Here is a 12358-nt window from a genome sequence, read left to right on the forward strand (position 1 = left end):
TTGGTAGCATTCCCTGGTAGCTCAGCTTTTTAAAAAATCCACCTGCAGTGTAGGTGACCCCAGTTCAATTCCTGGGTCAGGAAGATCCCCTGGAGAAGGGATAGGCTACCCACCCAGGATTCTTAGGTTTCCCTGGTGGCTCAGCTGGTAAAGATTCCACCTTCAATGCAGCAGACCTGGGTTCCATCCCTGGGTTGAAGGTCCCCTGGAGGAGGGGATGGCAACCTACTCTAGTATTCTTGCCTGGAGAATCGCCATGGGCAGAGGAGCCTGGTGGGCTACAGTCCATGGGGTCACAAATGTTGGACATGACTGAGCAAAGAAGCACAGCACACACACAACAGGAAACCCGCTCACATAACCTGACGAACAACAGTCATTTAGGGGGAGAAGAATTCAAAAATAAACAGTCTAGGGGTAGAGTTAGTTTTAACATGGCCACTTTCAAAAACTTACACATAATTTAACTCTTTTTCACTTTGCCTCCATCTCAGCTGTTTTACCCTGAGCTGACTTTAACATAATCTCTTCAGTCAGGATACCAAGATGGCTTCCGGAAGTGCTAGGCTTTTGCGGTAACCTCTCAACAACTGTAGCATAGAGACTCCTCATTTAACCCTATTGGCCAGGTTATGAATCGCACATTCATTGCTTAACCAATCACTGTAGCCATGAAAGTCATTATTTTAATGAGGAAACCCATGTCAAGATTTCTTCTAGAACTGAGGGATGTGAACCTCAATAGAATGATGTAAGAGTAAGAGTGAGACTGGGTTTTTCTTCCTTCTAAAAATCAGGGTGACTTTTATCCAAAAGAGAGGGAAGGAATGAGAGATTTTTTTCCCTAAAAAATCAGTCTTACTCTTGCCCCCAAAAGAGGGGAGGAATGAGAGCTAGATCAAAACAAATATCCAGTGAAGCCTACAGCTCTGGAGAGTGATCCATGGTCCAACCCTTCCTTACCACCCACTTCCCACTTCTTAACAGAAGAAGAAAGAAGAAATCTTTATATTTCATTCTTCATGTTGCTCCTAAGTGAATCAGCTTCCTCAAGTATAAATTGTACCATTGTAGATTCATTATCACACCTAGGAAATTTAGGAATGCTGGCAGGAAGTCCTTTAGCTTTCCTTACCCCTATCTCTGCTGAAGAACTCCCCGTGATACTGATGATCATTACTGTTGAGTAGATGTAGTTAAAACGTACTTTCTTAAGTTGGTATCTCTCCCTCTATGCGTTACCCACTGGTTCTAATTTTTGCTTCTAAACCTATCCAGATTATGTTCATTTTGTGTTGTACATAATAGATTTTCACATGTTTAAAGGCAGGTTTATGCAACTGCTATGTATATAACACGCTTTCCAGAAATTTGACATCCAACTATTATGTTCATTTTTTCTCCAACTATTTTACCACTTTTTTTTTCCCTGAACAACATTTTGGTTGAATCTCATATTAGAAGATTTTTTTTTTATTGCCGCTATTTATTTTGTTTGTTTAATTTACATAGTCTCTGAAAGTCAAGGAAGAACTTGACTTTCAATGTGTAGCAACAAATTATTTATTTACATCACTACTCACACCTAAAGGTTTCCTATGTTAGATAGAAATAGAAATATACTAATTTCAGCTGTGAAGCAAAAAAAAAAAATCTGTATTCCTATATATTTTTCTCTCCTGCTTCATCTTCAGGTTATTCTACTCCAAAACAAATGAACAAACAATTTGAGCCATATAGAGAGTGTATACTTTATCATCTCTCAGTCCACAAAAATGTATTTATTGCAGCAAATGGTTAGATTCCTGTTTGTGTGCCATGGGAACTGAATTTCTGCCCTAATGTTTTGGCACATCTTCAGTATACTTACCTCTGTAGGAGTGGTGTGTATCCACAATTATGTTATTTGAAAAGAATTTTTGTACTGGAAAATCCCATTGAGATGCAGCATCGCATTTCCAAGGGTGTTTTGGGACAAGAAAGAATGGGGCAGTAATATACAACCACTTGGTTACATCACTTATACCAGAGAAATTATCATTTAACTGCTGATGGGGAACCTTGTACTTCTCTATTATCAAAGATTTTGCAGAACTGCTCAATCCCTTCTATTCATTTCATTCCAGCTGTTCTAACACAAGGGATGAAACATTGTTAAAAAGGACAATACTATCATTTGGGGGGCTTTTGAAGGGGGTTTTGCTCAATTTGGACTGTGTGTGGAGCAAGCTCACTGCCTTATAACAAAGGCATAAAACTCAGTGGTGACAGGCAAGTCAAAGGCTAAAGAATTCATTAAAAGGAAGAAGCCTTAAATGATCAGCCATAAACAAGCAGCAGCAGCAGAAAGGAAGCAGGGAAAAGGTAGAGACCGTGAGAAGGAATGTGCACTGTCCCAGGACTGCAGCCTTTTATAATGCTTTGGGAAAATTCATTCGCAGGGCTCCACTGGCTCTTTCCTGAATTTGTCCTACATCAAAGAGTCACAAAGCTGTTCTCACTAGAGCCTATTTTTAGTATCTTTTAAGGGTGCATAGATTTGAAGTTTTTTGATAATAACATCATGAAATTGTTTTATATCAATTATCTGGTACTTGCTTGCTGTGTGATCTTGAAGGATAAACCTTGTCCTTTCCTTGGGAATCTTCCTTTTCTTCATATGATATTTCTGCCTATTTCACTTTCTGTTTACACTATAAATATCCACTAGCCTTTGTGATTCTTCTTTACTCTTTTTCACTTTCTACTCCCATTCTTCTTGAATGTCAAATACATGAATACATCCTTCCATTCCCATTTCCTATTCCAGTGGAAGACATTGCAAATTATATGTGGAAATTTTACGGTATAGGAATTATTTTCAACATGTATTCCAAGAAGTTACCACTAAAGAGCAGAATTGAGAATTGAAATGAAATGGATTTTTTGCATCCTTGGTTAGGAATGTGAAAACTTAAGAATCCAGAAGGCTTCCAAAATGCTTCTCTGAATTGTGTGAAGAACATATTTATATACTTGCTCCAATAATGATAGTAAAGCTGATTGTCAAATCAAGATTATTATAGAAGATGATAGTGTATTTTCAGTTTGGTTCATATTTACTCCTCAAATATAGAGATCTAGTATTTGAGGATTCCCAATGACTTTTGAAAGTGATAATTTTCATACAAACAAAAAAGTAAACTATTGTAATTACGAAAAGCAATATAGACCCTGTCCCCCTTCCCTCTGCTCACATTCCATCCTCAAGACCTATACTAGTGTCTCACAAGTGATTTTCACTTGTGAGAGGAAAGAGACAGTGTTAGAAGCTGTTACTTCTATATGGAAAATTCTCTTTGAGGTAGCTTGTCTACTGGACCACCCCCCATCTCACTTCTCCCTCTCATAGTACTAGTGGGGTCTGGGGTCTTTCTTCCTTCTAATTAATAACAAACCAAAGGAATTCTTGAGCCTCACACATAGTCAAGTTTGGTTCACAAAAAATAGACTATATACATCATTGGATTCCATCTGAAATTACTAATCAGCCTATTTTTTTTTTTTTTTTTGGCATATTCTCTTTTCTACATAAACTCCTACAATTCATGCAGTGGAGATAAATGACTGTGTGCAAGGATTTAGTCATCCTGATCTTGACCACGTAGTCACAGCAAATATGGCAATGCTTGCCACATTAAGGTGAGTACTCACCAGGTACATATGAAAGGACACAGGGAGAGGAATTTGAATGTCATCATCCTGTCCATAAAGTAAAATAGTATTAGGCAGTTCATTATACAGAGAGGATATTCAGCCCCAAAATAGATACCATGGGAAGCCTCTTGATTTTCTGACTTGGGTTGCATGATTATAAATAATATGGATATTCTCTCTGTGATAGGTTAAATCCCCAGCCTAAAGAACCTGAGAGCGCCTTCTGAACTGCCTAACTCTTATTTCTAGATCAAACTGACTTATTTCTCCTGCTGTTTTCCCCCCAACAAAACCACCTTCTTCATGTATCTGACCTTGCTGCACATAAATGACACACACACACACACACACACTTAACAGGAACAGAAATTATTCCAAAACCTACTCAAGATTTCTTCAAATGATTATGAGTCATATCTGGCTCCAATTCCTTGTGTTCCCTGAATTCTTCTTTACTGAATTGCTATTTAAAAATCTACCTTTAAACCTTCCTTGGGTTTCTCCAAGTAACTTTACACCCTCCCACCTTTCCAAAGCACCCGCAAACACAGGGCTAATTTTATATCATTTTGTTTTGTCTTGTTTATGGAACTGTGGGTTTGTGAGTCATGGGGAAAGGGGTACTGTGTCAGCCAAATATGTTTAAGTCCCTTTAGAGACATTCCTGTCCTCACATGCCATGGTGACCACCCCGCCACTAGACAAAGCTGTGCTGGATTCTCAAGGAACCTGGTGAGAAAGTACCAGGATGGGGGAAAGTTTATTTTATACTATTAGTATGTAGAGGACCAAGCATACTCATATACGTATTAACTGCAATCTTTACACATCTATTTGGATCACCGCTGCTTGAGGATACAGTGAGCAAACCTATCTTTCCTTTCCCACTGCAAACCCAACTCCTTTTCACTTTAGTCAGAAATAGGAACTTCCACAGTGAAGTGAGCAGAGCAGACCAATGAGCTTGTAAAGACAATATTAGCCATTTTATTGGCATGTGTTTATCCTTTAAATGCTACTGTCTGTGTCTTAGTGTACATTTATAAAAGTTATAAAAATAAATACCCAAACAAATATACATTGTGAGAGTGTAACCCCAATTTTTTATGACTTCAAAATAATGGGAAGCCTCTGTTCCTGAGCCGCTTTCTGATGACACACACTCGGGGAATGTCCTCCGGGTAGTGGCAGCTTCTCCCCCACGTATTGAGACAACCCCCCACAGGACTGCCACGGGGCTGGGGTGCCTTCGGAGGGAGTTTTCAACCTTATCTACATGGAGCCACCACTTCTACCTCCTTTTTCAGGCCTGTCCCTTTCTTTCACCATCCCTCCTCTGACGTATGTTTGCTCAAGGAGCTAAGCATAAAAGGTATCACTTCTCTCCTGAGAGACGTCTTGTGACTGAACAAATACTGTGTTCCTTCTCCCTCTCCTGACTGTTCTGAGGTATGTTCCTGATCCATGATGCTAGCAGGAGAGAAACATATCCTGTCAAGGCCCAGTTCTAGGGCGTGTGGGATAAGTCTCCATTGTTACAGAGAGGGACATCCTTGGATCCTGAAGTGAATTGCCGCTTCTGACTTGGTGGATGATGTGGGCTTTAAATACTTGTGTACTTGACACAGTCCTTTCCCCTTCCCGATTTGTTTCTAGACTGTAAAAAGTCACAATGAGGAGTCACAAGACCTGCTTTATATTTGAATTCTTTACTTGGGTGCCCAGTACCTTACCTTTAGTAGCCCTTCACTGAATATTTGTGGATTTGGCAGGATTTATTTTAAATATTACAGACTTTATTTTCTTGGGCTCTAAAATCACTGCTGATGGTGACTGCAGCCATGAAATTAAAAGACACTTGCTCCTTGGAAGAAAAGCTATGAATAACATAGACCACATATTAAAAAGTAGAGACATTACTTTGCCAACAAAGGTCTATCTAGTCAAAGCTATGGTTTTTCCAGTAGTCATGCATGGATATGAGAGTTGAACTATAAGGCTGAGCACTGAAGAAATGCTTTTGAAAAAATTGATGTTGGAGAAGTCTCTTGAGAGTCCCTTCGACTGCAAGGAGATCCAACCAGTCAATCCTAAAGGAAATCAGTCCTGAATATTCATTGGAAGGACTGATACTGAAGCTGAAACTCCAATACTTTGGCCACCTGATGCGAAGAACTGACTCACTGGAAAAGACCCTGATGCTGGAAAAGATTGAAGGCAGGAGGAGAAGGGGATGACAGAGGATGAGATGATTGGATGATATTACCAACTCGATGGACGTGAGTTTGAGCAAGTACCAGGAGTTGGTGATGGAAAGGGAAGCCTGGCATGCTGCAGTCTGCGGGGTTGCCAAGTGTCAGACATGACTGAGTGATTGAACTGAACTTGAAATATAGTAGTTACACTAATCAAAAGCATTGGTTCTCCAATCTTAACATGAGTCAGAACCACCTAGAAACCTTTTTAAAACACAGATAACTAGACCTCAACCCCAGAATTTCTGATTCAGTAGGTCTGGTAAGAGATCCTAGAAACTTCATCTTTTCTTTCAAGTTCCTAGGTGGTGCTGATTCTGTTGGTTGGGGACTACACTTCAAAAACCACTGATCACAGACTCTAGGTTCATCCACATTACTACAAATGACCCAATTTCATTCCTTTTTATAGCTGAGTATATTCCATTGTATGTAGGGACTATATCTTTCTTATCCATTCATCTGTTGATGAGCATTTAGGTTGCTTCTGTGTCCTAGCTATTATAAATAGTGCTGCAATAAACACTGAGGTACATGTGTCTTTTTGAATGATGATTTTCTCAGGGTATATGCCCAGTAGTGGGATTGTTGGGTCAAATGGTAATTCTATTTTTAATTTTTTAAGCAACCTCCATACTGTTCTCTATACTGATTGTATCAGTTTATATTCCCACCAACCGTATGAGAGGGTCCCCTTTTCTCCACATTCTCTCCAGCAATTATTGTTTACAGATTTTTGATGAATCTAGAGTATGTCATACAGAGTGAAGTAAGTCAAAAAGAGAAAGACAAATATCACATGTTAATGTGTATATCGATTCCTGGGTTGGGAAGATCCCCTGGAGCAGGAAATGGCAATCCACTCCAATATCCTTGCCTGGAGAATCCTATGGACAGAGGAGCCTGGCAGGCTACAGTCTGTGGGGTTGCAAGAGTCGGGCATGACTGAGCAATACACACACACATATACACACACACACATATATGGAATTCAGAAAAATGACTGATGAACCCATTTGCAGGGCAGGAATAGAGATGCAGACATAGAGAATGGACTTGTGGAGACAGCAGCAGGGGAAGGAGAGGGTGGGACGAACTGAGAGGGTAGAGTTGACATATATACACTTCAATGGGTAAACTAGACAGCTAGTGGGGAGCTGCTGCGTAGCACAGGGAACTCAGCTCCTTGGTGTTCCGTAATGACCTGGAGGAATGAGGCTTGGGAGGGAGACTTATGAGGGAGGGGATTTATGCATACTTAGAGCTGATTCACTTTGTTGTACAACTAACACAACGTTGTAAAGCAATTATACTCTAAGTAAAAAAAAATGAACCACTGATCAAAGAAGTGTGCTGTTTTCTGTAGGCACAAGGAGAAATGAAAGATCTATAAAGGCCATATTGATTTTTAAATGTTTGTTTTCCTTCTGATAACATGACCATGTTATATACCTAATTACAGAAAACAAATTATATTAAAACTAAAAGTGAATAAACTTGGAATTACTTAAATTATATATGTTCTATTATATGACAGAAACAAGGACAAGTAAAGATTGGGCTTTACAGTTATAGTACTATAGGTGATACATATTAAGTATAAAATTATTAAATTGGATTCAACATTTTTATTGATAATAAAAGTATGATTAAAATTATATTCAAAGAGATAATCTTTACTTCTTTCAGACAACAGCCTTTCAAGTTATGTGTAATCATTCACATTCTACAAATGAAGAAAAAGTTCAGAGAAGTTGAGTAAGTTTGCCCGAAGCCAAACAGCTCCTAACCGGTGATGTTCACATTGGTACCAGAGCAAGCTGTTTTCATCCTATTTTCTGTCTTCTATTCTATTTCTCCAATGTCTGATGTTTCTGTTTTATGATGTCCGTAAGACAAACTACAGTGTAAAACAGAATATTAGGCAGGCCATCATCAAGGGAGTAAAGTGTGAATAGGAATTACAGTACCTGGGTTCTAGACTCATCTTTCCACTAATTAACTGATGAAACTCAGGCAAGTGTGTTAACCTCTATGTGCTTTGGATTTATCATCTAAATAATAAATCTGCTTTATCTCCTTCATAAGACTGTGTGAAAATCAAATTTCATAATGTAGTTATAATTTAATCTATTTATTCATGCCACTCTTACTGCATAAAATATCTAAGGAGGTCTTGTTATATAGAAAATAGCTTAGAAATGTTTAAATATATTAGAGATTTAAGATCTGATGATTAGGCAGAGTAAGATTATAACTTGTATTTAGTTTAGTTGTCTCTGAATGGAATAGAAAGATAGATTATCAATATTTAAGGCACTTAGGGAAAATTATAAAATAAACAAAGAATATGGGATGATTTAGTGAGGGTTATAATCTACTTGCTTAAACTATTAAGCATAGGGAAAAAATTCTACAAGTGGTTCCATACTCTGAAATAAGTACACAATTCTGGTATGAGGAGAGAACACTGGTAGTGCAGCTGTTTCCCCAAAGGGGGGAAATATTTGAATCAACCTTTCTCCTACCGACTTCCCTTCTTTCTTCCCTTCAAATGCTTTCCAAAAAGTTTTGAAATATCTGTCTTTTGAATTTCATATTTGTTCAGTATTCTCATGTAGTTTATTTTGCATCTACTAACGTGCCATTCTAAATGGAATTTAAATTTGAAGTATTTTTTAAATGACCTTAACAACATTGACTTGTTAAGGAGTACCCTAATGTATTATTTTTAGAGGCCCAGCCCTTGTCCAGTTATGTTCACTTCCATTTAATTTAATTGAACCCCAGATTATTGAAACCAGAAGCTACCTTAAGACAACACTGAGTCCCCAGCCCCCCGTGTCACAGATGAAGAAGAAAGAAACCTAGGCTACTGGTTAAAAGGACATAGCTAGTTAGCAACAAAACTTGTACTAGAGCCAAGGGATCCATCACTCCCATAACAGCTTTCTCTTCACCATATCATGCTACCCACTGTAGAGTTTCCCCCTTTACCTAGGAAGTTAAGGAACAAATTATAGGCCCTCCCTGAGGCAGGAAGTCCAGGGAAAAGTGCACAAACTACAAGAAAAAAAAAAAAAATTAGATGTGGCCAGACAATGTGAATTGGAGTCTTAGAATCTAAGATTTTATTTAGCACTGACATGAATCATGTGACTTTACTTCAATGGGCCCCAACTTATTATTTTATGAATTGGGAACCAAAAGTATCTACATTAGAGGATTAATTGTGTGATAGAACATGGTCAACTCTGCTCAGAATATATTAGGTAAATAATAAATATATCTTCTCTCTGTTCCTCATGTTTCACACTGTTTGATCTTTCTGCAGGTAACACTTTTCAGTGATCATTATTTCTCTCCCTTGTATCTGTCGGATTAAATTCGTCAATCTTCCCCTCTCCCCTTTGACTGCTCCTTTTTCACCTCTTATACTGATCGCCTTCAGTCCTTACCCTTTCACCAAGAGTGAACTCAAGATACCTTGCCCTTTTCCCTTCTGCATCTTCTTTTACAAACTTCTTTTCAGGGCATCCACAGAGTGGGTATTGCTTATAATGAAAAGGTGATACCAGCAGTTTGTACTTCCCCTTGTAGTTTGAGGCCCCTCCCAACAGTGTTCTCAACATTTTTGTAACCATTATTCAGGCATTTGGAAAACTGGTAGTGACATATTCCCAACCTGGCTACTAAATGCCTCCATAGTGTAAATATTAACTTTCAAAGTTTTTTTTCAACTCTTGTTTCATACATTATATATTTAGCTTTTATACTTGTTGCCACAGCAACATGTGTGACACTTGTCTGAGTTCCACTTTGACCTTTCACCAGTGTTGAAATATTAAGTTTGAAAGAACAAGTAGAAATAAAGGATATTCTTTAAAAAGCCAGAGAATCATTCAATTGAAAATATCTCCATTATTTTGCAACTCTGAGACATCGCCAATATCATTGCAAGATTTGGCTTGTGTACACCTGGAAAATATGAGGCTTGAATATTTCATGTTGACACTCCAGCTTCACTTCCCTTGGGGTTTGGAGGGGAAGCTAAACTACACGTGTTAAACCTCTTGCTAAACTATAATTCAGCTTATGCCACAGGGGCTTCTTGGTGGCCTCTCAGTCTTTCAATATCCACCCCCTACTTTTTCATCCAGTATGAATTTATTAGCCATTCCTATATTGGAACAAAGCACTGTTCAGTGTCAGCATTAGCCCCAGGTAAAGAAGGCAGATATTTATAGAGTATGATTTTTTTAAAGCCCAAAAACATCCTACAAAAATACTTTTTCTAACAGCCTTACTGAAATTCCCATATTAGTCACTTCCTTGGAATGAAGCAGTGAGAAAAAAAATTATCTGATAAAATATACAAGCTATCTTAAGTCATGGCACATAAAGCTCCTTTCACTTACTGATCAAACTAGATAATCAGTCACTTAGAAAGACTAAAGGAAGGAAAACTGTGATAGGAGAGTGGAGGAGAGACAAGGCTTGGAGCATGTCCAAGCTTGGAAAGGCAGCACGATCTGAACAGATAAAGAAAATGATAGAAAGACGATATCATTAGAGACACCCCTCATGACCTTAAAATGATGGCTTAAGACCAACCCCAATGCTAGATGTCCATATTTCCATCTGTCCATCCATTTGACAGTGTTAAATAACTTTGCATAAAGCACTGTGTTACTAAACGAAGGGCACAACCATGGAAAGAACTCAAGTCTTTCTTCTTAGAGTTTACAAAGGAACAAAGGCATATAAATAAAATTTACAAGTCAGAATCTTAGATGCTATAATAGACTAAGGCTGGTGGTGCTAAGAACTGACATGCATTACCTTGTGACAGACTCAGTTCTATAAATGTATAATTTAATAATTTCAACAATGCTCTAAAATAGATGTTATTATAAAAGCCATTTCACAGATGAGAAAATGGTGATAGACCGTAAGTAACTTGCCCACAGTCTTACAGATAAAAAGAAACAAGGTTAGTATTTGAGCCTAGGTTATCTAGCTCCAAAATCCACATTCTTAACACTCTGTTGCATAGCTCTCAAGAACGCATAGGAGTTAGAGCCAAACTAAAATAAAACCCTGCAGAACTAAATATGAGAAATATTGCACAGATCCTAATGGTTATCGCTACAGGAATTTTCAGCTAGTCACAAAAGAAACATAGGGTTATTATAGCCATCACTTCATTCTCTAGAGCCTTCGTATAATCAACACAACTGGCTGCAAGCTTTAACACCAAAGCTATTCATTGATGAACTGTATCCTCAAGGATTAAAAAGGGTTAGTAGGACACCTTTGAATTATTATAATTTGCCCATTTTCATTGTGAGTAGAGGCAAGCTGGGGCATTTCTCAAGCTCACAAAGGAAATAGATGATGAAAAAAAAAAGTATAGGGAGGCAAGTGAAGATTTGCGAGCAACACAAATTTTCTCAGAGCATAGGGAGGAGACCTAGGAGACTGTAGCATCTAATTTGATACACTTATAAGCCACAAACATGTCTGAATGACCAGGAGCCAGCTACCGCCACAAAATAACCAAGATAGGTCTGGAGTCAGCAGGGAAGCGCTGGGAAGGAGGCCAGGCCAATAATGAAAGGGGGCATAAAGGTACACATTAAACTCTCCAGAGAGAAAAAAATAAGCAAAATTTCCAAGACATCCCCAACAAAAAGTTGAAGTATTAACACTTCTGCTAAAGTAGCAAAAATGGTAAATTTGCTGGTTTCACTAAGCACATTATATTGCCTTTTTTTTTTTTTTTCTTTCTTGACATGGGGATGTGGGAAAGCTTCAGTGAGTAATAGTAAGTGAGGATGTAAGAGACTTTTCCAAAGAGGTACCGTGAACCAAGGACTTGGAGTTTGAAAGGGTCCATTTATATTTCTGGCGTTGAGAACTCAGCATATTTGGTTGGGGTTGGCATCCAGTGACTGAGTCCAGTGCGCTGAGAGACAGATTCCAGATGGGAGAGAAGCTGTCTTATTTCAAAGAGTAAAGCTGCCATCAGAACCCAGGGAGCTTGATTGAAATTTCAGACATCTGATTTTGTCAGAGTTCGGATCCCTCTCCTTTCAAATGCCCTGCCTTAATAACCACTTTAACCCATTGCCAATCTTTCTGCGAACATGTCTTCCTATGATTGGGAAAATTAATGAACAGGCCCTAGCTAATATAATTAAACCCAAACACTCCTGATTTCAGTGTTAAGAAAAAGCCACTGCCCTGATTTTCTCTTGACAACATAAAAGTCTGGCCATCCCCGAACTGTTTAATTATTGAAATGAACTGTAACAGTACACCCAATAGGGGCAGAGGTCGCTGAACAGTTCTGCAAGTCAGAAGGCAGCGGGGCTGACAGAGGGTCTGCCAGCGCCCTGGGCTGC

The 12358-nt window shown here is 38.5% G+C and overlaps 1 long non-coding RNA gene across 3 annotated transcripts in view; it reads right to left on the reverse strand.

Moving 5' to 3' along the window:
- Positions 1-12358, reverse strand: part of LOC122688379 — a 260981-nt gene that overhangs the window by 150646 nt on the left and 97977 nt on the right. The window lies entirely within an intron of this gene.

Source organism: Cervus elaphus, chromosome 33, assembly GCF_910594005.1.
Source record: "Cervus elaphus chromosome 33, mCerEla1.1, whole genome shotgun sequence".
NCBI classification, from domain to species: Eukaryota; Metazoa; Chordata; class Mammalia; order Artiodactyla; family Cervidae; genus Cervus; species Cervus elaphus.